At 42.3% G+C, this 21,564-nt stretch overlaps 1 protein-coding gene across 2 annotated transcripts in view; it reads left to right on the forward strand.

Annotated features, from left to right (window-relative positions):
- WLS (Wnt ligand secretion mediator) overlaps window positions 1-21,564 on the forward strand; it is a 157,579-nt gene that overhangs the window by 725 nt on the left and 135,290 nt on the right. The window lies entirely within an intron of this gene.

A 21,564-nucleotide genomic window follows, 5' to 3' on the forward strand; every position in this document is an offset into this window, starting at 1 on the left:
CGCCCCCCTTTCCTCTCCGTTCCCTTCCAATCAGCTCCGGGAGGGCAACGTAACCGACTTTATTAGGAACAAGAGAAGAGTCGGAGAAACTGCGCCCGACGCAAACCCGGAGCTTGGTCCCAAGGCTGTGATTGCTGCGTGTGTAAATGCATTCGGTCGTCCCAGCTTGGGGGTGTGGGTTTAGCATTTGGGGCCCCCGACCTTCGCGCGCTCCGCTTCCAGGTCGCACCCCCAATCGGCCTTCTCCGTGCACAGGTCGGAGTTGTGGGCCCGGAGGTGGGATGAGTTACGTTGGGGTAGGGTGGGAGAGAGTCCTCGGCTGGAGACGCGGGAAGCTGGAGGGGTCGGGGGTCCGGGGCTGAGAGTGTATCCGAAAGGTGTTGCTTCTGGCCTCCTGCCCTCTCGCAATCTCCCCTCCCCCACCTCTTAGAGCCGTAAGAGCGGGTGAGTCTGGAGCTCCCGGTCCTACCCAGGCGCCTAGTAGAGCGCCCCCCGCCCCCTGCAGGTGACAGCTTCCTTCTGTCCCAGGCATCAGTGCCCGCACTGGGAGACCTCCCCGGGGTGCACCTCCGGAACCTTTTGGAGTCAAACAGGCTTCCGAGCGAAGAGTCTCACCGACCGTCCACTCGGAAAAACTCCCGTCCTTTCGCTGACTCTGAGTCTCCATCCATCCTCCAGCCGCTCCGCACGCTCGCGCCCCTCTGCCCCTTAAGATTTGGGACATCCCGGCACAAACTTCAGCGCCAACTTTGCAGCCGGCGCGGGCGCGAGGCCCAGCTTCCCTACTTGGCGGTTTGGGGAAAGTTTGCGGAGCGGAGAGAGGCAGTCCACGGAGGGGTTCCTCCGTGCATCCCCTTCTTCCGTGCATCCCTTTGCCGGCGCCCTCGTCGTGTAAGCGGCTGGAAGAATGGCCCTGGGGTGCGGGCGTTGCTGCGTGAGCTGCACAGGGTGGGACCTCGAGTCGGGTGCTTGGCGTTTTGTCTCCAGATTCGAATTTGATGGGAACAAGTGAAAGGGGGTCTATTACTGCAAATCACAGGCACATCCAAGCTAATTGTTTTAAACAAAGGAGAATGGGTGAAGCTTTACGAGAGAGAAATTCCCGGAGAACTGTCTGTCTTCTATGTATATATGTATCTACGAAGCGGAAAGGGGTTCAGAGTTTTCCAAGCTCCTTCCTCAATTTGGGCCAAGCAGCTTCATCTTTTTATTTCTGGAACTCTCACTCCCCGCGTGCGTGCGTGTACACACACACACACACCTTTTTTTTTGTATACACACACACACACACATATACACACATTGGTTTGGCTTTTGTGTTAACGAGCTCTCGTCGGGCTGCTTACAACCTCCATGTTTCCCTGTATTGGATTTGAGGCTCTTAATACCTTCTCTGCTGGGAGCTGAAGGCAGCCTTCCTGTGCCCTCGCAGTGATTATGCAGCGGTTACAATTACACCTCTTGTCTCCCTTGATGAGCGGTTGCAGTTAGATGCCATTGGATCTTGTGTGATTTCAGTGGCAGACCATAATTAAAATTTCTTGCACCTTGTGCTTTCAGAATTAAATTGGCCTATTATCCCTGTCTGACCTTCATCCTCTTTGAGGTTTTTGCACAAGCAGCGAACCATTACACATAGTTTCCTGGTGTTTGTTGGTGTGTGTTTCTTGTTCTTTTTCTAAAGCTGATCTTGTCGCCTTGAAGAGTCCATTATTCCTGTTGCAGATTTCCTAGGGCACTCTGGGAACTAATATAGTTTCTGGAATCCTACCACCTTCTCCCCACTGGAGAAGTTCCAGGGACACCTGTGAGGGTCTGCTAGACAGAGTTACTGCGGGGTAGCACACTTAATTACTCAAATTGAGGTCGTCTGTGAAGTGATGCCAAGGCTGATTTTTCCCAGAATGCTTGGTTAGTGACCATACTACACAACAATCCCCAAAATTAATGACAGTCCTAGCTGTCACTAGATTCTCCTCAAAGAATAAACTGCTTTAGTTCCAACTTTCTTTGAGAAAGCAAAAATATCTGTGTATATACCAGTTGTGGAGAGGATTGTATAAGTAAACTGTTGAGTTTGCCTTCTTTCTTAGTTGCAAAGGCTATGTCCTCAGTTCCAGTCCCAAATGCAAATCGGACCTCACCCATGTTTAACAGTGGCTTAGCTTTTACCTCTTCCACTTGAGTACTTTTTTTGCTCTGGAACAAATCAGGAACTTGGGTATGCTATTAAGACTTGAAATGGGAAATAAATGTCAACAAAAGATAAGTGATAAGTTTTTCCATCAAACTTCTCTAAACTATTAGATTGTCAGAGAAGTCATGACATATTTTTGTGTGTTTCTAAATTTGTCTATGCAAAAATGCATCATGACTTTCCCAATGACCCAAAAGAAAGCAGGTGAAACTGAGCAAAGGGCTCCAACCAAGTAGGCAAGTGGAGGCAGTAGCTGAAGGAAGAGTGTGTAGGCCAGAAAGTCAAGGTAAGGTTCAGAAACCGACTTCTCTGCTCTCCCCAGTTAGAAGAGAACTCCTCTATTCCTCAGTGCCGCTGCTAAACATGTCATCGGTCAGGGAACCCTTCTACACTGTTGATGGGAAGGTAAATTAGTACAGCCACTTTGGAAAACAATATGGAGGTTCCTCAAAGACGTACAGATAGAACTCCCGTACAAACCCAGTAATTCCACTCCTGGGCATTTACCCTAAGGACAGGAAAACACTCAGTCTGAAAGACATTTGCACGTCCGTGTTTATTGCAACATTATTCACAATTGGTAAGACATGGAATCAATCTAAGTGCCCCAAAATGGATGACCAGGTTGAAAAACTATGGGATACACACACACACACACACACACACACACACACACACACACTATGGAGTACTACTCAGTCATAAAAAAAGAACCTGTCATTTGATAAAAAGTGCACAAATATAGAAGATGTAATGCTAAGCAAAGCTAGCCAGACTATGAAAGGACAGACTTTGTGTGTTCCCACTCAGTATATACAGAATGTCTGCACTTCAGAAAGATACTGAAAGACTGGAAAATATAATAGCACAAACAGCAAGAGGAGATCTATACACTATATCTGAACAGTGTGAATGGATGGGGATGGGAAGAAGAAAATCAAAGGGAAAAATAAAGGAAAAGATACCAGGCCAGAATGGAAATGTGTACGGTAATATTTTGGACTTGTTTGACACGCAGTGCATTTACACTTTAAGAACCCATATCATATGCTGTAAAAACATACAGTGAGTAAATATAAGTAAAAACAAACAAGACAAATAAATATTGGATCATCAGAAAAAATGACACATTTTTTGAATTATTTTATTTAACTGTATGTATGCATGTATGTATGTATTTATTTAAATTTGACCAGAGAGGGATAGAGTGTGAGAGAGAGAGAGAGCAAGCCTCCAGGTCCAGGACTTGAGCCACAGTTGGTCATGTGGGAGTCCAGCACCCTTAACCACTGTGCCACCTGCCAGGCCCAATAGACACATTTTCACATAGAAACATTTTTACATGACTTTTCAGATGACCCAATACATAAATAAATTAATTAAAATGCACACTAGCACAAATGGATGCATTGTGGCTTTCTAATACACATGCAGTAGACTGAGAAAAGGGGATGTTCTTTTTGCACTGGGCCATGTATGTTTCTTTTTGATCACTTTTGTCCTTGAAAGGAAACATGGCAATGTAGGAAGGGCAAGATCTAACTGGCCAAGCTCTTGATTATAAGGGAGGGAGTAACACACACACACACACACACACACACACACACACACACACACACACACAGTCATTACCCCTCACACAAAAGTGGCAAACCATGAGCCCCAAAGTAACCAGGCAACTCAGTTAACCAATAGGCTTCAATCTCTTCATTGGTAGAAGAGTAAATTTAGGTCCCTTTTGCTTCCCAAATTGTAAACTTTAAGTTGCTTAGATTTGTATGATATTTAGGCTAGTGTTTGGCTGCAGCTTTTTAAAATTGATGTGGGAAATTTAAACATTAGCACTAAGAGTAAAAGCAAACAGGAGGGTCGGGTTTTGGTTTAGCCAGATTACATACTATCCTACCCAGTGGTCTTTTTTGTTGTATTTTTGTTTTGTATTTTGGCTTGCTTTGTTTATTTTCTTTTTTTTGTGGGGGGGGGGGACAGAAAGTGAGAAATCACCCCCCAGGGGAGATCACCACGCTGCAGTCCCTTCTCCTCCATTCTCCTCTCGAGATCTTGGGCACGCACGCACACGCATTCGGCTTGAGTTTAAGCCACCGGGTCCGGGATTCGAACCGTGGTCGACTACATGGGAGTCCAGCAACATAGCCATTACGCTAACTGCTGGTTCCTGCTTTGTTTATTTTCTTTGTGCCAGTGCCTATGCTGCAAAAAACCATTAATGGGATTTTGCAAAATGGCTCTGAAAGCAATAGATTATGTAGCAAAACTTGGGTTACTTATAAATTTACCTATTTCTATTATACTTTTGTCAAAACTTTCAGCCACTATAAGGTCATGCATCCGATTGTTTGCTTCTGTCTTCTGAAGGTTTCTTAAGTGACTCGCTTCTTTAGTATTTAGAATTCATTTAAAAATTTAAGAACCCCTGGAGGAAAATAAACTATTTTTAAAGTTATAGCTTAATCTTTATCCTCTTTCAAAATAAGCCTGCAGAAAATTTAAAAAATAATTTTCCTTTGATTTCACGTTGGGTGAATTTAGTTCATGGAGAAGCAACCCCAGGGGAGGTTGAAGGGGGGAGGGGACTGAGACCATGTGCCCTGAAATGAGAATGCAGCCGACTAAGAATGTGAACTTGAATTCCTGGTCTATTATGTACAATTTGCTCAGCTTCAAATTAGTCATGTCTGGAGGATATAATGATTGAAAAGCAGGTCACTGTTCTTACCTGTTTCTAAGACTGTGAGAAGTATGAAGAACAGCATCGACTGAATAGAACATTGACATTGTTTCCTGTACACCCATAAGTGAGACTGTTCTGAACTTTAACTCCAAATAAGTATCAACAAATCGCCAATAGGAAGGATCACTATTTTCATCCAAGCTGACTTACATGAGTGGCCTTGTTTTGTTTTTTAATGCTAGGGATATAATATATATGCTGTACACTCATGTATAAAATCGATTTTTTCTCAAGTTGTGTATGGATTTACCCACTAGTTTTAATATTCTGGCTCTTAGGATTGTGTCATTATTGTTTAGGTGAAAACTTGGTCCTGATATGGTCTACTCACGTGAGTTTTTCTTTCTGCCTCTGTTGTTTATTTGGAAGTTGCAAAACTTAAAAAAATTAAAATACAGCTATGCAGGATATAAGCATTTATTCCCTAATATACTGAATTGACCCCTAATTATATAAAAAAAAAGCTTGTTGCATTTATTGTATTTTAACATATATTAATGATGCCATAATAGTCATCTGACAGTGTTTGGATGTCTGGCAAAAATCTTAAAAAGCACTAATTGGGTTTTGGTTGATGTTAATCCACTTTTTTTGTATTTGATTCTGCTTTTTATTTTGTAAAATTGTATATATGACCGAATCATGTCATTTTCTAAAGTAACTAAAAGTAACTAATGTGCTTTGTAAGTACTGCTCGACCTCACAAATTCATCTTTTAAAGAGTGAGAAATTTTTGAATAATCAAAATTATATTACTCGACTTTTAAAAAACAAAACTATCTACTTGGTAATTGCAATGAAATTGTGCTTATGCTAACAATCTCTAACCACTCTTATCTGAGCATTCTTTCAGTATAGCCTGGCTAGCCTTCTATTGGAACTTTCCCTTTTCCTACTAAAAGCGAGGAATATTTGCTAGAGATAATAGTGTTATGTGTGGCTTTGTAAAGTTAAGTCCCCTGCCTGGAACCTAGATCTAAACTTAAAGGCTTCCCTACCTAGTTGACATTTATAATAATTTGACCTTTAACAGGTTTATTTTTTTCCTAAATTCTTACTGAGGAAAGATTCTTACCTTATCTTCCTCATAAAGGTGTTTCCACAGAGGTTAGAATTCAAAATTTGTTGAGTTTGTATGAAAGCTTACGTATATCACTGAGTTAATTTGCAAAATATTTAATATGGCCTACTGTGCACTCAGGCAAGGGGTACTCATGGTAGTTAAGAGAGGATATGGAGCCAGAGTAAACTAGGGAAGCCATAGGTAGAAAAGAGACTTTCCTAATTCAAATTCAGCAGCAAAAGATTTCTGATGAAGTGTTTCTAGCATCAAGATAATTTACACTTACTTATTGGGATTTTGAGAACATGAAATAAGAAGCTTTGCTATACTGTCAAATGATTATATTAATATTTCATCTTGAAATAAATATATTGATAAAGGAATATAGATAACGTATAACATGTATCGAATAGGTACTATGTGCCAGACCTTACCTAATTTAATCCACACAAAGTCTTGCCAAATTGGCATTTTGTACCCATTTTGCATGTATGTAAACTGACGTGCTGCAGAACGATTTATCAGTAGTAAAATTGCTCAAGATTGCTTAGCTAGTCAGGGTCAAAGTTGGGATTGGACTTCAGTCAATTTAACATCAGCGCTAAAATGATCAATGACTAGATGATCTTCCCCACATCTCCCCAAACCTTGATTTTTAATTCTGAATAAAAATGGTTTGGATACAGAAAGACATAATGAATAATGCTAAAAATGTAACTGATTCTTCAGTTTTAATCATAGGGTAACACATCGAAAGGCAAAATACCACCATGATGATAAACGAAGCCCCGAGGCCAGACCACAGCAGGGCCTTGCAAGGCTAAGGCTACGGGAGGACCCCTTGAAATCTGCATATGCCTGTCCAACCAAGGTCTTACAGGTTCTAACCAGTCCCCATAATTGTATGAATCATCCAACCCTGCAGCCAAGTTCATTAACTAGAAAGTGCTTGGGATTCTGCTAGTTTAAGGAAGTCTACTCAATTTTACTTTCTCTAGCTCATGGTTTTAACACATTTATGTAGTTCCATGGTAAATCTGGACCTTTTCAACGAAAGGAAGAGAAACAACTGAGACTGGAGAGGATTTTAGAGGGTGTGGATTAACAATGATGGTAGAGCAACTGAGAAAGATATCTCTTACTGAGAGCTGAAAATTCTGTTTCCCATGGTGCTGTCAGGTGGCATGGAGGTTCAGATGCTGGATCCCCAGATGGCAGACTGTGGTTCAAGTCCTGGACCTGGTGACTTGTCTTCTCACTTTCCCTCCCTCTCTCCCTCTCTGTCTGTCTCTGTCTTTCTTTGGTCAAAGTAAAAGAATAATAATAACAATGAATAAAATTTATAAAAAAGAAAATTCTGTTTCCCAAAGGATAATTTTTGTTTCTTTATATACCTATGTTTATTGATGAGGGCATTTCCAAAGCAGTAGCCCCTAACAACTGTCCTGACAGTGTGAATAGGTACATTTTATTTTGTGGAAGAAAATGCTGATAGATTTTTCTCTATGAAAAGGGATGCAGGGCCTACCCCATAGCACAGTGGCTAAAGAAGCCAGATCCTGCTTGCTCTGTGGCACTTTGACTCCCACCTTGGCAAGTTGAAAAACATACCTGGTACCTGTGCGTGCCCAAAATCCTGATGGGAAGAGGGTTTGGAGGAGAAAGGGCTGGTGTGACCACACCCCAGAGGAGGGCATGCTTTTTCCATGTCTCACTTTCTCTGGCAAGCACACTTGCCCCCTAATAATTTAAAAAAAAAAAAATGCAATCTTCAGTTTCAGAGAGACTCTCAGAGATAATGAGACGATAATGTGACACAGGGAACATCGAGAGTGACATGATCTTGTCTGTTTCACTTAGGCCGCATTTCTTCTGTGAGGCGTCATGGCAGCCTAGTAGATAAACGTGCCAGATATGGACTCTTCCCAGAAAAAGTGCTCAGATGGGGAAGTCTGCAAACTCAGCGATGGCTAAAAAATGTTTTTTGACTTACTTTTTCATAAAAGGACTAATCTAAAAGGAGTGCAAAATTACAGAAAAGAGCAATTTTTATGTTTTAGAGTGAAGACACTAAGGTTCTTTAGCCTTTTATTATCACCGCTGTTCCCAACCCCTCCACTTTCCGCCCCTAATTAAGTCTCGAAGAGGAGCCAAGCAATGACCAGGTGGTGATCTGACCAGTAGAAGATACTTGTCTTACTGTGATCTGTTGCTTTTTGAGGATTTCCTAGGTCACTAGAAAAGGCATTTCTCATGTATTGATTCACTTAATGTTCACAACAACCCAGAGAAGCAGGTCTTCCTGCTTTCTCCATTTTGCAGATGAATGTGAGACTCTTTAGGAACTTTTCTGAAATTGCAGAGATAGTAAAGAAGAGGGCTAAGAGTCAAGCCCATGATCCTTGATTGAATCCTAAACTGTGCTCTCCTCCCATTGTCCCTGCAATGTCTGTGGAAAATCGGGTGGAGGGGCAAGCGTGATCAAACTGATTCTACAGATGAAATAGAAGATGAAAGCTAGGCTCTCACTTTTCTGTTTTGCAAACCACATACTCCTATCACTGAGTGGTTACTCCTAATATGTACTAATCCTGTACCTCAGTCATGGTGAATGTTGACCCTATGGGAGAGGGCCAAGCCTCAGTAAACACATGCCAACTCCCAGGAGAAGCCATTCCACATAGCAAAGGGCAACCGAGAGTTCTAACAGGAAACTTGTCCAAATGAAAGACTTTGGGCCAGCCCCATTGCCTCGTGGTTAAGGGAGCTAGTTCCTACATGGCAACTGTGTGGTTGGAATCCTGAATCCAGTGGCTTGATAAACACACTGGGTGCATGTGCCTGCACCCACAAAATCTGGCCAGGATGGTGAAATGGAGCAGAAGGGATCACAGTGTGATGATACCCCCATTGGGAGGTGCTACTCCCTCTCCCTCTCTGTGAGCACACACACCTGCCCTCTGGCAAACTGAAAGAAAGAGAAAGAGAAAGGAAGAAAGAGAAAAAAGAGAGAAAGAAAAGAAAGAAAAAGAGAAAGATAAGACCTGCTGAATGCCACCTGGGTTAGCACACACAGGTGGTCCTGGATGTAGCTATTGAAGAAAAGAGCAAAGTGGGTGTAAAAAAGGGAGTTGGGAGTAGAATGTGGGCTCCAGAAAGGAACATAAAGGCCTTTGAAAATACATGAGACCATTGTTTAGTACGCAGCTAATGCCTGGGTGTCCTAAACCTAATCCCACCCATACCCCTACCTGGGCTAGCATTTCTTTCTGCTATGCCTGTTTGAGCCCTGGGCCACCAAGTGTGGTTTTCAATGTCCTCTTTCTTTTCCCTACTCCTTTCTCTCCATATTCCCAGCAAAGGGTTATACTTTCTTCTTTGCTCCACAGGAATTATAGGGCATTCTTAAATTTCTTGTTAATTCTCTGGGTTAACTTGGAGACTCTATCCAGAAACACTGATTTCCAGGGGAGCAGAGGTAATTGAAAGAAAAAGCCAGGATTTTACATTTGTTTTGGCAAGGAATTCTGATTTTTCTGAACATGATGGGAATCAGTCTGTAAAAGGTTGGCCATTGTTTTTCAAGCCTTGGATTAATAAGGTCAAATCTATGAAATTTGGTTGGCAACCAGTTAACTGCTGGTCCTGGCCAACTCACTCCCAGAGAGCTGTCACAGGGGCTCTGTGTGGTAGAGAGAACCTTGGCTAGGCCTCTGCAGACAACCTGTGGCTCCGTGATCTCAAATAAAGCCAAACCTTTTTGGTTCCTACTCTTAGCCGTGGTGTGGTTGAGAGCCTTCCCACTCCATGGCATTGTTGCATAAATTAAATGTCTCTGGAACCCACTCTGTTGAGAACCTGGCACCTGTTGGGGAATCTCACAGAACCGGGCCTATTAGCAATGTGATTTCCAAAGCACTTTTCACTGAAACTATCTGCTTAATCATATGTATCTCTCTTACTTTGTGTGTGTGTGTGTGTGTATCTTAATTTTGCCAGAGACAGACAGAGGGAAAGGCGAAAGCCCTCCCCAGTGGGGTATGATCATGTGAAATCCCTTTTCCTCCATTTCTCCATCCTGTTGGGATTTGGGCACACATGTACACACTCACAGCATGATTTTCAAGCTGCCAACACCAGGATTTGGACCATGTGGTTGGCCATGTGGGATCCAGTTCTTAGCCATGGAGTCAGTCCTGTTCTACTTTTCTTTTTCTGTCCCTTTTTGTCCTGAGATCTGGGGGAACAGAAACACAATATTACTTATCATCTTTTATTTTCTTTCCTTAAGTCAACACTACTATGTCAAACCTCTAGATTCATGCATCTGTTGAGCCAGGAGAAGAGGGGATGATTCAAAGCATTACTTGGTTCGGGTGTGAAAGTTCAGGAATATCATCCTACTTTCTAGTATCAGTTCCCATGTTATAACTGAGTGTTCTTAATGAACCTTCCAAAAATGGTAGCTATCTATACTGTTGCAGAGAATTAGTAAATAACGTAAGTCCAAATCTTTTTTTAAATTTTTATTTTCTTTTATACATTTCAATTACTATACATTTCTGAGCTTGCTTTTTTTGTTTGTTTTTTAAGAGATTTTTTTGCTATAAGGCACATGCACTCACTAGACAGACAGAGAAGAGGCAGAGAGACAGAAAGTAAGAAATCATCCCCTAGGGGGATGACCATGCTGCAATCGCTTCTCTTCCATTCTCCTCTCAGAATCTTGGGTAGCTACACACACATACCCAGCATGAGTTTTAAGTTGCCAGGTCCAGGACTCAAACCTTGGTCAGCTATGTGGGAGTCCAGTGATGTAACCATTATGTCATCCGCTGGTCCCACAAATTCTTTTCCTAAAGCATGCACATTTTACTCCCAAGAGGGTCCCTGTGCTTTTATTTAGGGTCTATTATATTTAATACTTTTGCTTTATACACAATTTTTTATAGTTTATTTATTCAATAAAAGAGAGAGAGATACAGCACCTCCAATAGGTCTTCGAGACACTGCAATCTAACCCCCAGCTCTGGCCAGCCTGGATCATGGGTGCACAGGTGCCCAGCATATTCAGGGAGGCCTGCAGACTTGAATCTTCAACCTTTCCATGTGGGCCTGCCTCACAGAGCATCTCTTTTAATCACCGCGCCACCATCTGCCCCCCAGTACACAATTTTAACTACGTTTGGTTATGCCATGCCACTTTCACCTCCACACTTCTTCATTGGGATGATTTCTGTAGAAACTCACTGTCATCATAGTGTTATAGGGAGTGATGACAGGAGAACAAAGGAAGAGACTAGAAATCTATTAAGCCTCCATACCAGGGGCCATCAAAACTTGAGTCCAGGCCATGGCTCTGCCTGTCATGTGAACTCAATTCCTTTCCTTTCCTGGGACTCCGATTCTTTCTCAAATGAGGTAGAACAAGGTGGTGTCTAGAGCCCTTTCACCCTTACATTTTAACACAGACAAGCTCCACGACTGTGGAGCCACGGTGGTTAAAGCACTAGACTCCCACATGGCCGACTGTGGTTCAAGTCCCAGACCTGGCAACTTGCTTTCTTACTTTCCTTCTGTCTTTGTCTCTTTCTAGTGAGAGCATGTGCCCTGTAGTAAACTGAAAAAAAAAAAAATACAGAATAATGATAAGTAAAGTTGAATAAATAATAATTTTTTAAAAGTCTTCATCCAGAATAAGAAGGCTCAGAATTCTGAGGTATCGGATACAGACAAGTCACCTTGTAACTCAGTAGCACCCCTTTGGTGGCATCAAGTACATTGTAGACTAATATGACAATTGATTCCACTATATAGCTCTGTGATTTTGTTATTCTGCTTTACGTTATGTATTTATTTACTGTGCTATAGGGTATATGCGCTCACAAGAGAGAAAAAGAAAGAGAGGGAAAGGGGAAGTTAGAAAACATCCCCCCAGAGGAGATGATGATACACCTTAATCCCTTCTTTATTCTCCTCTTGGGGTTTTGCACATACACACATGCGCCAGGTGTGTTTTTCAAGCCTCCAGGTCCAGGACTTGAACTGTGCAGTCAGCTATGTGGGATCCAGCCACCTAACCACCACGTTACATAACTAGCCTGATTTTGTTATTCTAGATGACACAGCTATTTGGATCTACTGTATCCCTACACCTGGGTAGTGTTTGGCCTCAATGCAAGTCGTGGAGCTTGTCTGTGTTAAAATGTAAGGGTGAAAGGGCTCTAGACACCACCTTGTTCTACCTCATTTGAGAAAGAATCGGAGTCCCAGGAAAGGAAAGGAATTGAGTTCACATGACTGAGGCAGAGCCATGGCTTGGACTCAAGTTTTGATGTCCATCAGTACTCCAAAGATCTATGTCCTTTTGAGTTTCAGCATGAGGATCAGCTAGTTCTGTCAGGCTATCATAGAGTTAATGTACAGAACATTCTCAACTTGTGCTTCCAACTCCATTGACTTTTCTGTAACTTGAAAATGAAACAGCAATAGCTTTTTCTCCTCCTCCTTGCCTGCCGTGTACTTAGTATACTTACCTAATACATCCAGAGTAAAATAATTACATGTGGGTCATGCTGTTCTATGTGGACTAAAGAACACTACAGAATTAAAACCAAAAAACAACCTAAATTCCTTCCTTGCTTGCTGAGGGTGTGGCACATTCCCTTCCTCCCGCTGGGGGAAATGTAAACTTGAAACTCTTAGAAAACATACACACACACACACACACACACCCCAAAACCATGCCATATGGCCCTTACAGATCCAGCCCAAAGCACAATCTTTGTGTTTAGTTTTAAAACTTTATCAGTCTGAGGCTTCCTTGACTAAAAGTCGGTGACTAACTTTCGCATTTGAGAGGATGTCTATGGTAGGCATAATTCTGAAGTTGCAGTAGCTTGGAAGGATATAGCTGTCTATTTTTTTGGGGGGAGGGATGGTTTTCACACAGAAGTGGCAACAGAATTCTTCGTCATGGTCTCTGCCATCCCTTCACCCTGAAGGTAATTGCAAGCAGAAAATTCCTATCACCAAAACAGGACTGAACATGTTGAGGGCTCAGCCTTTGTGATTGTTAGGCATAGTTTTGTTACTCGAGAGGTGCAAGTATTATAGTGAAAATTCTTCCTGTTCTGCCTTTCTTTCTGTTGAAGCTAGGCACAAAGCATTATGTTGTTCTGGACCATCTGATGGAGCTGAAATGAATCTTGGCTTTTAAGTCTTGGTTTAACATGCTTGCCTTTAGGTGATCACAGGGAAAAAGTTAGGCGCCATATTTTATTAAATCCAGCGTTCTCTCAAGGCAGACCAGGCCTTTTGGAGGTCCTGCTCCTTTTATGCTGTTTTTTTTTTTATTTTTTTTTATAGGTTTTTGCTATAGGGCGCGTGCGCTCGCCAGACAGACAGAAAGAGACAGAGAGATAGAAAGCAGGAAATCACCCCCCAGGGGGGATGGCCACGCCGCAATCCCTTCTCCTCCATCCTCCTCTCGGGATCCTGGGCACGCACGCACACGCGCCCGGCGTGAGTTTAAGCCACCGGGTCCGGGACTCGAACCGCGGTCGACTACGTGGGAGTCCAGCGACATAGCCATTACGCCAACTGCTGGTCCCTTATGCTGGTTCTTATACATTTTATTTGCTCTGGTGTAGGTTGTAACTTGTCTCTGGGTGGAATGTCTCACACGCAGAAAAGATGAGTTTCTACATTCCATTCTTTTCTCTGTTCTGTAGAGCTCGTTCTGGCTTGTGTGAACCAGGCTCCTGCTCCAGACCCCGCGTGCCTGGGCTAAGTGACATTGAGATAAGATTTTTACGGAGGCTTTGGACAGACTATACTGTAGGCCTTACTGTCGCTTCAGAACACTTCTCCACTTGGAAAGGATTGACTCCTTCAGAATGGTGCGGTCAGGTGTGGGTTGGGGCTGGATGGTGACAGACGTTTTCTTCTTACCCCTCCCTCTACGCCCTCACACCCCACAGATTTTACAGAATTTGCAGGTTCATAAGCGAGGCATGCTAAATTCCCAGCACCATTCTTTGAACATGTCCTAACAGAACAGAGTTTCGCTTTATGAGTACATGGTATTTCAGGATAATAGTTGGTGAAGAGAAAAAAGCAGGGTAATTTGTAGGATGCCCAAGATTTTTAAACTCAAAGGGCACTAAGATCATCTGTTAATTAGCATTTTTCTTCCTTTCTTTTTTTTTTTTTTGTTTGTTTGTTTACAGATATCAGAAGCATTCTTCCATTGCCCTCCTCCCCAACCCTACCTATTTGTTAAAAAAGAGAAAGAAAATTTAGGAGAAGGGTGAGCAAAATGTTTGGAATTTTAATGAAGCAGGCTTAGTGTACATATGAGAGAGAAATATTTCTGGATTGGATTTGGGCTAACCAAAGTCATTAACTCTTCCACTAAGCTATACTGTTAAAGTAATTTTGGAAGATGCCTGTTGATAATTTGAGCTTCTTAAGAAATTCCTGGGAAATGATAACTCAATAAAACAACATGCTGTTGGCTCAAGTTTCCTCATATGATGGTTTCTGTCCAATGAGAAATTTACTGATCTTTCCATTCAAAGTACTCAGGTTTCTTCGGTAGAATGCGATTTTGTGATTGAAAGATGGTCGTGATCTGAGTTATCTGTTTGTTATTAAACTTACTTTGTAACCTAGACAAACCATTTACAACATTGTAAGCCTGTTTCCTCATTAGAAAATGTCTGTTTCACAGGGAGGTTGAGGGATTTCAGTTAATAAATTAGGTGCTTCCTGAATACCTGCAGCATGGAGGGAGATCGATCAATACATGTGAGCCATTTCCCTGAATTGAATAGTTGCCGCTAATTAATATTTAATCCCCCCCCCTTTTTTTTTCGGTGTGGAGTGTTGTCCTCTATCTCATGAAGCCATGGCAGATTATTTTTGCTTCTTAATGGAATGGATAAGACTAGAGATGAGAGACCTTGCTCCACAACATTCTTATTTAGGCATAATCTAAGCTTCTTCACAGTCCAAGAAGTACACCATTCACATTGTTGCTGAAATTCAGTGATTAAATTACTTTTGAGTCAGTTAGTAGTTTTCCCCAAGGTTTAATTTGAATTTTAAAAATTTGCCTTTTTCAGTCCTAGGCCAGTATCCATGGCTCTTTATAGTATAGATAAGTCTAAGTAGCAAGATTTGTACATGGAGATCACTCATTCTGTAGAAGAAATCAATTCCATCTTTGCTGTTTTAAAGTGAATCCCCGTTGTTCTTCTGTTTTACATTGTGAAATTAAAGTCATCATCCACTGGGAAATTTTTTTTTACCTAGATTTTACATAAATGACAACGACCTTTGAAAGTCAAACTTTGAGGAAAATGAAAAAGATGATCTTTTTCTTATACAATATTAACTACTTCTGAACCATGAGCTAGAATTATAACATTATATTGTAAGAAATTTTAAACAACAACAACAAAAGTAATGATTACACACCAGCCACTGGCATGGAGATTAAGTTGGCTGAATCCCACATGGCCAACTGTGTGTGGTTCAAGTCCTAGACCCTGCAGCTTGAAAGACATGGTGTGTGTGTGTGTGTGTGTGTCTGTGTGTGTGTCTGTGTGCCCAAAATCCCAAGAAAAGAATGGGGGAAAGGGATTGTAGTATGACTGTACCCCGGGGAGGGTGTCTCTCTCTCCTGGGGACTGCACACACCTTGTAGCAAATTTAAAAAAAAAATATTATTACAATATAGCCTTTATAATGCTATAAGCTTCTTGAGAACATGGATGGTCTAGTTCACTCACCTTTATCTGCAGTGCAATGCAAGGTAAGTACCCGGTAATATTTGTTGAAAATATGAATAGGGAAGTGCTTGGGTTGTAATAATAAATTTATTTATTTTTTTAGAGGTTTTTACTATAGGGCGCGTGCACTCACCAGAAAGACAGAGAGAGACAGAGAGACAGAAAGTGAGAAATCACCCCCCAGGGGAGATGGCCATGCCATAATCCCCTCTCCTCCACTCTCCTCTTGGGATCTTGGGCACGCACGCCCACACGCCAGGTGTGAGTTTAACCTGCTGGGTCCAGTACTCGAACTGCAGTCGATTATATGGGAGTCCAGTGATGTAGCCATTATGCTATCTGCTGGTCCCATTAAACGTGAAGGAAGTGATTATTATTCACACGGACATAAATGTTATGTCACTTTCATGGTAGGTTTGTTTACACTTATTAAGTCTTACAATTTTTGGAATTGGAAAGGGACCTTCTTTGTTGTCCTCATATTGTGGAAACTAATGCGCAGAGAAGGCCTAGTGAGAGAATTAGATGTGAACTAAGCTTACTGATTGCCAAAGGAGTGTTCCATTACCCATGTCTCCTACTACGCTGGTTGGTATTATCTGGTCTATGTATTTTGGTCTTCACTCGACCATGAGAGTAGAGTTGACTATAGCTGGGTGTCTATACTGGCTGATACGGGGGGGAAAAGGAAGTGGTGAATAACAATGAGCATTTGGTGATTTATTATGTGAAGTAAATTTGTTTCTTCTGTTCCATGAAGGGTATTATTTTTTAAAGTTTATTGATATCCTCTGAAAGAGAGTGAGAGAGAGAGAGAGAAAGAAAAACTCCCAACAGGATCTTGACAGGGTGATCTACCCCTAGCCCCCAGATAATCCTGAATGGTGGTCATACACGTGCCCAGCCTACTCAGGAGGACTCTAGGAATGAACCTGGAACCTTCCCGGATCAGCCTCTTGGAGCTACAGCTGTACCACCAGCCCCAACAGAGCTATTTTGAAAGGGCTTCCTTTTTTAAAAATTTTCTTTCAGTTTTTGCTATAGGGTTCTTGTACTTGCCAGAGAGAAGGAGAGAAAGAGAAAATGAGAAATTACTCCCCAGAGGGATGGTTATGTCACAATTCCTTCTCCTTTAGTTTCCTCTCAGTATTTTGGGCACACTCTCACTCATGCCAGGCATAATCCCCAATTCACCATTTCTGGGACTCAAACTGCACAGCCATGTGGGATCCAGCACCTCAACCTCCATGCGACCAGCTGGCCTGAAAGGGCTTCTCTTAGAAGATCACATAGTTCACTTAATCTTTTATCAGCTTTTAAATTAAAAAAAATTTTTTTTTAATTATTTAAGAGAGATTTTTGTTATAGGGTGTGTGCACTCACCAGAGAGACAGAAAGCAAGAGATCATCCTCTGGGGGGATAGCCACATTACAATCCCTTCCCCTCCATTCTCCTCTTGGAATTTTGGGCATGCCCACACACGTGCCTGGTATGAATTTAAGCCACCGGGTTCAGGACTCGAACCGTGGTTGACTATGTGGGAGTCCAGTGACTTAACCATTACACCATCTGTTGATCCCAATCTTCTATGAACTTTTAATGATGGAAAAGTTGTCTTTGAAGGTGCCCTTCTAAGAATTTAGATATGTATTCATGGGTGTTCTTAGAGACCTGTAATGTGTTTATGGTGTCATTTGGTATAAATACCCTTGACAAGAAAACATAATTCATGCACACAGCCACCTGTGCACTCATCAGGTTCAGTTCATGGATCTGGTGAGTGGGAATGAATTCATTCACTAGGCCTCCAGGCTCCCGCACAGTGCTGAAACACGCTGTGCTAAGCCTGTGCCTGCAGGCCAGAGGAGCTGGGCCTGTTGACTAGCAAGGAGAGCCAGGTGGGAGGCAGGATGGTGTGTAAGCTGAAAGGGAAGGAAGCAAAAGCCAAGGAGAAAGCCACAGGAAAGCTGGACTGGAATTCCTTAGCCCTTCCAGCAAGAGTGGGAGTAACAGGAACCAGACACAGAGCTGGCACAGTGAGGGGAGAGAGATGGTGGTGACGGAAAGAAAAAGAAAGTCTCCAGGAGTTCTCAAAATGATGGCTTTGGGGTCGGCCAGGTGGCATGGTGGTTAAGGCAGCTGGACCCCACTTCACCAGCTGTGCTGTTGGACTCCTAGGCCTGGCAACTTGGAAAACACACCAGGTGCGTGTGCTTGCACAAAACCCTGAGAGGAGAACGTAGGAGAATGGCCTGGCCATCCTCCCTCGGGGTACTTTTTCTCTCTCTCTCTCCCCCTCCTCCCTTTCCAGTGAGTCCACACACCCTGTAGCAAACTTTTTAAAATAAGAAAAACATAAAAGTTTTGGTGGGAGTCTACGGTTATTTTCGCTCCTCTAAAGACTGAGTGAAACCCCACTAGAAATGGAGGCTTGCTATTCTCAACATAAGCAAGAGCTTTAGGGTCAGGACTGGATTAAAATGCTAACCCCACCACTTGCCAGCTGGGTGGCCTTAAACAAATTACTCAGAGAGACCAAGTATCCTCATCTCCCAAATGGGAAAAGTGCTTGTGAGGGTCATACTGCTTATCTCACGATGTTGCTGTGAAGATTACCTCAGAGACTGTGGGGAAAAAGTCTCGGTACAGTGCCTGGGCAAATAGGAAACACTCAGGCTACGTTTGCTACCATTTTATTATTTAATCTTTCTTTTGACCAAGGGATGCATTCTGGGTGGTGAATCACTCGGGGTCCCTTGGAGGCTGTATAAAGTCTCTGCGTTCTCTGAGCCTGGCTGCACTTGGTCAGACAGATAAAGATGATATCTGTTCTAGAGCCAGGCTGAGAATCCTTGTTGGAATTTAAAATCTAATTGCTGAAAAACACGCGTTTTTGTGTTTTTATTTTTTTTCAGTATCTGTGTATGTATTAGAACTAGAATACAATAAGGTTGAAGGAATTAACAAAGAAAAAAGAAATCCTGAAAATTACCATTTTAATACACAAATTCTGTGTGAACGTTTTGTTCTTTTCACCTTCTCTGATTATTTCCAATTTTATATAAAAGAAATGGAAAAGCCTGCCTCACAGAGGCTCAGAAGTGGGTTGTCGATGCTGTTTCCACTAGCAGTTTTGTGTTTACCTTGGAAATCCAGCAGCCAGTTCCTCCTCTCTTCCTTCTAAACTCTTCCTTAGTACTTAACTCAAGATTGCCGCTGAGCCATTGAACCATGGGAAATTCATTTTCAAAATCTGCTTAATTGCTGTGAGACTTTTAATTTGTTCTGGATGATGGTGCTAATGTCTGGGAACTGGGACTGGAGCCCTCCTAAGTTGTTAATTTAATCAACTGCTGTGCCCTTGCCATGCCTAATGAAGGGGTGGGGGGGACCAGATCCCTCTCACAAAGAGGCTGGGTCCCTCCTGACCACCTTGTCAAAGATGAATAAGAGGGGCCCCACAGTAGGGTTGAACACTCGGGGCAAATTACCAGGGTGTCAGTCCTTGGAGGTGAATAATTATTGAGTAGGTTGGATGGAGGATCCCAGAGGTTTAAGGCATGGTTTTGTGTGTGTGTGTGTGTGTGTGTGTGTGTGTGTGTGTATGTGTATGTGTGTGTGTGTGTGTGTGTCTTCACATCTGTTAGTCTGCAAAATTCTCTAATCAGTGATGTTCTGTTTTGGCTTTGTCTATAATCTGTAGGATCATAAACATCTCCCTCCGACTATTGATATTCCCGTTAACTACTGAAGTTTTTCGTGGCGAGACTGGTGAAAGCTTGCTCTGTCCTCATGATAAATTAGCTTGTTTTTTCCTCTTCTGCTTATTTCTATCCTGCTGTTGGTTAGTGTAATGAAGCAGAAGTCTATTGTGTATGTTCATTGGGTAGCGATCCTCTGGCACCAAAGGGGGTAATTGAGTAGAAAGGCAGAATGCTGTTGGTGCATGGGAGAAGTTAACACCACATGAGGTCACCAGGCTTCAAGCTTTAATCAATGTGGACACAATGCAATTGAGATTTTGAAAAGGGTTTGTTTATAGTGTGAGAGTAAGGGTCAGTAGTTAATTTGAAATGCTGTAGGTGTGTTTTCCTTGAACCAAGAAGGTACAGAGCATGTGTCATAGAGGATTGTAAATATCCTCAAGGGAGGGATGTAATTGGGGTGGGGATAGAAAAAGAACATTTAATAAAGCCAATGCATTTATTGATCTATCCATATTTTATTTAATTTTTTTATCATTCTTTATAATAAAGAGGCTGTAAAAGAAATACTCTGTAAATCCATAGTCTCAAGGCACAACCCTACCAAGAAACTTTTTTTTGTTAAGCAGTGATTTTCTTGGAGAAGATCCTTAGAATGCTGTAACTATTGCTAATAGGAGTCTTGTCATGAAGTCTAAAGGGATGCTCACTTGCAGAAGTTTACAACTTCTAGGATTTGTAATGATTGTGGTTTGAATGAGATCATATTGAAACCATCCCCCTCCATGTGCTTGCTGCTGTCCTGCTCCATTTCAGGGCTCCAGTCTACACCAGGCATGCCTGTCTTTCTGGATTATCTCTGGCATCACCATCCCCACCCCCAGTATTTAATGACCTGTTTCAACAGCTCCATGTACCATGCTTTCACAATCCTTCTTCAACCAGTATGCACGTACAGAGGACCTGCCCTTTTGCTGCAGGAACACTTCACTAACACATCTGGTTTTCAGAAATGACTGTGGTAAAAGAACATGAAGGTTATGGAGGAGCCGACGGCTTGCCATGTGTGTTAACTCTAGAAAATGCACTGATATTCCGGATTCACATTCATATAGTGCTTTTGTCTTTCCTTCACAGTACTTCTCTAGAGATCGGCTCACTTGGTCTTACCAATGCTCTAAGATAGGCCAGTCCACCAGGAATGTCCATACTTTAAAGTTATGGAAACCAAGATGTAGAATAACTGTGGTTGTGGTATGTTAGGTTAAGGAAGGCAGGTGGTCTATTTGTGGAGGCAAGAACTCTGGAGATTTGAAGATTAATAGCTACATGATAATAGGTTGAAAAACAGAAAAAAAACCAGATAGTTTAAAAAAGTGTATAGACAGATTGTTATTGATAGCAATGTATATTCACCGAACATTACTTCGGGGACTATCTTCCAGGATAAGTAAATGCCTTCTGAGGTCTACCTTCTTCACCTGTTCTCATGAGCAAGTGTTGACCATCTCTTTACATAGTTGTTCAACAATTTTAGCCTGAGGATGTCCAGGTGCTTTGCTCTTTCCCTGGGCAGGATCTGGATGTTTAGAAACCTAAGGTAAACCTTAAAGAGGAGCCAGGGAAGGCTGAGGAGCTGAGGATGGAGCTATAATATTATCATTTCCTAGGGTTGTCTGTGAATGACCTCCTGATCTGGCCACCCAGTGTATTAAATCCCAGGGGTGTGCCGCTCTCCCTTACTCAAGCCATGCCATAGAATGGATATTACAATGAACTATTCAATCACCTGTTGTTGGGCATTTTTCATATTTCCGTGTGTGGGGGGACTATTATAAACAATAATAGGAAAACATTCCTTACATCTAGATTCTTTTTAAAAATTATTTATTTTTATTTATTCATTCATTTATTTTTAATTTGACAGAGAGAGAGAGAGAAAGTGAGAAAGCAAGCCACCAGGTCTGGGACTCAAACCGTGGTCAGCCATGTGGGAGTGTCCAGCGCCTTAACCACCATGCCACCTGCTGGTCCCCCTTACATCTAGATT

The sequence above is a fragment of the Tupaia chinensis genome, unplaced genomic scaffold (genome assembly GCF_000334495.1).
Source record: "Tupaia chinensis unplaced genomic scaffold, TupChi_1.0 Scaffold144529_1, whole genome shotgun sequence".
NCBI classification, from domain to species: domain Eukaryota; kingdom Metazoa; phylum Chordata; class Mammalia; order Scandentia; family Tupaiidae; genus Tupaia; species Tupaia belangeri.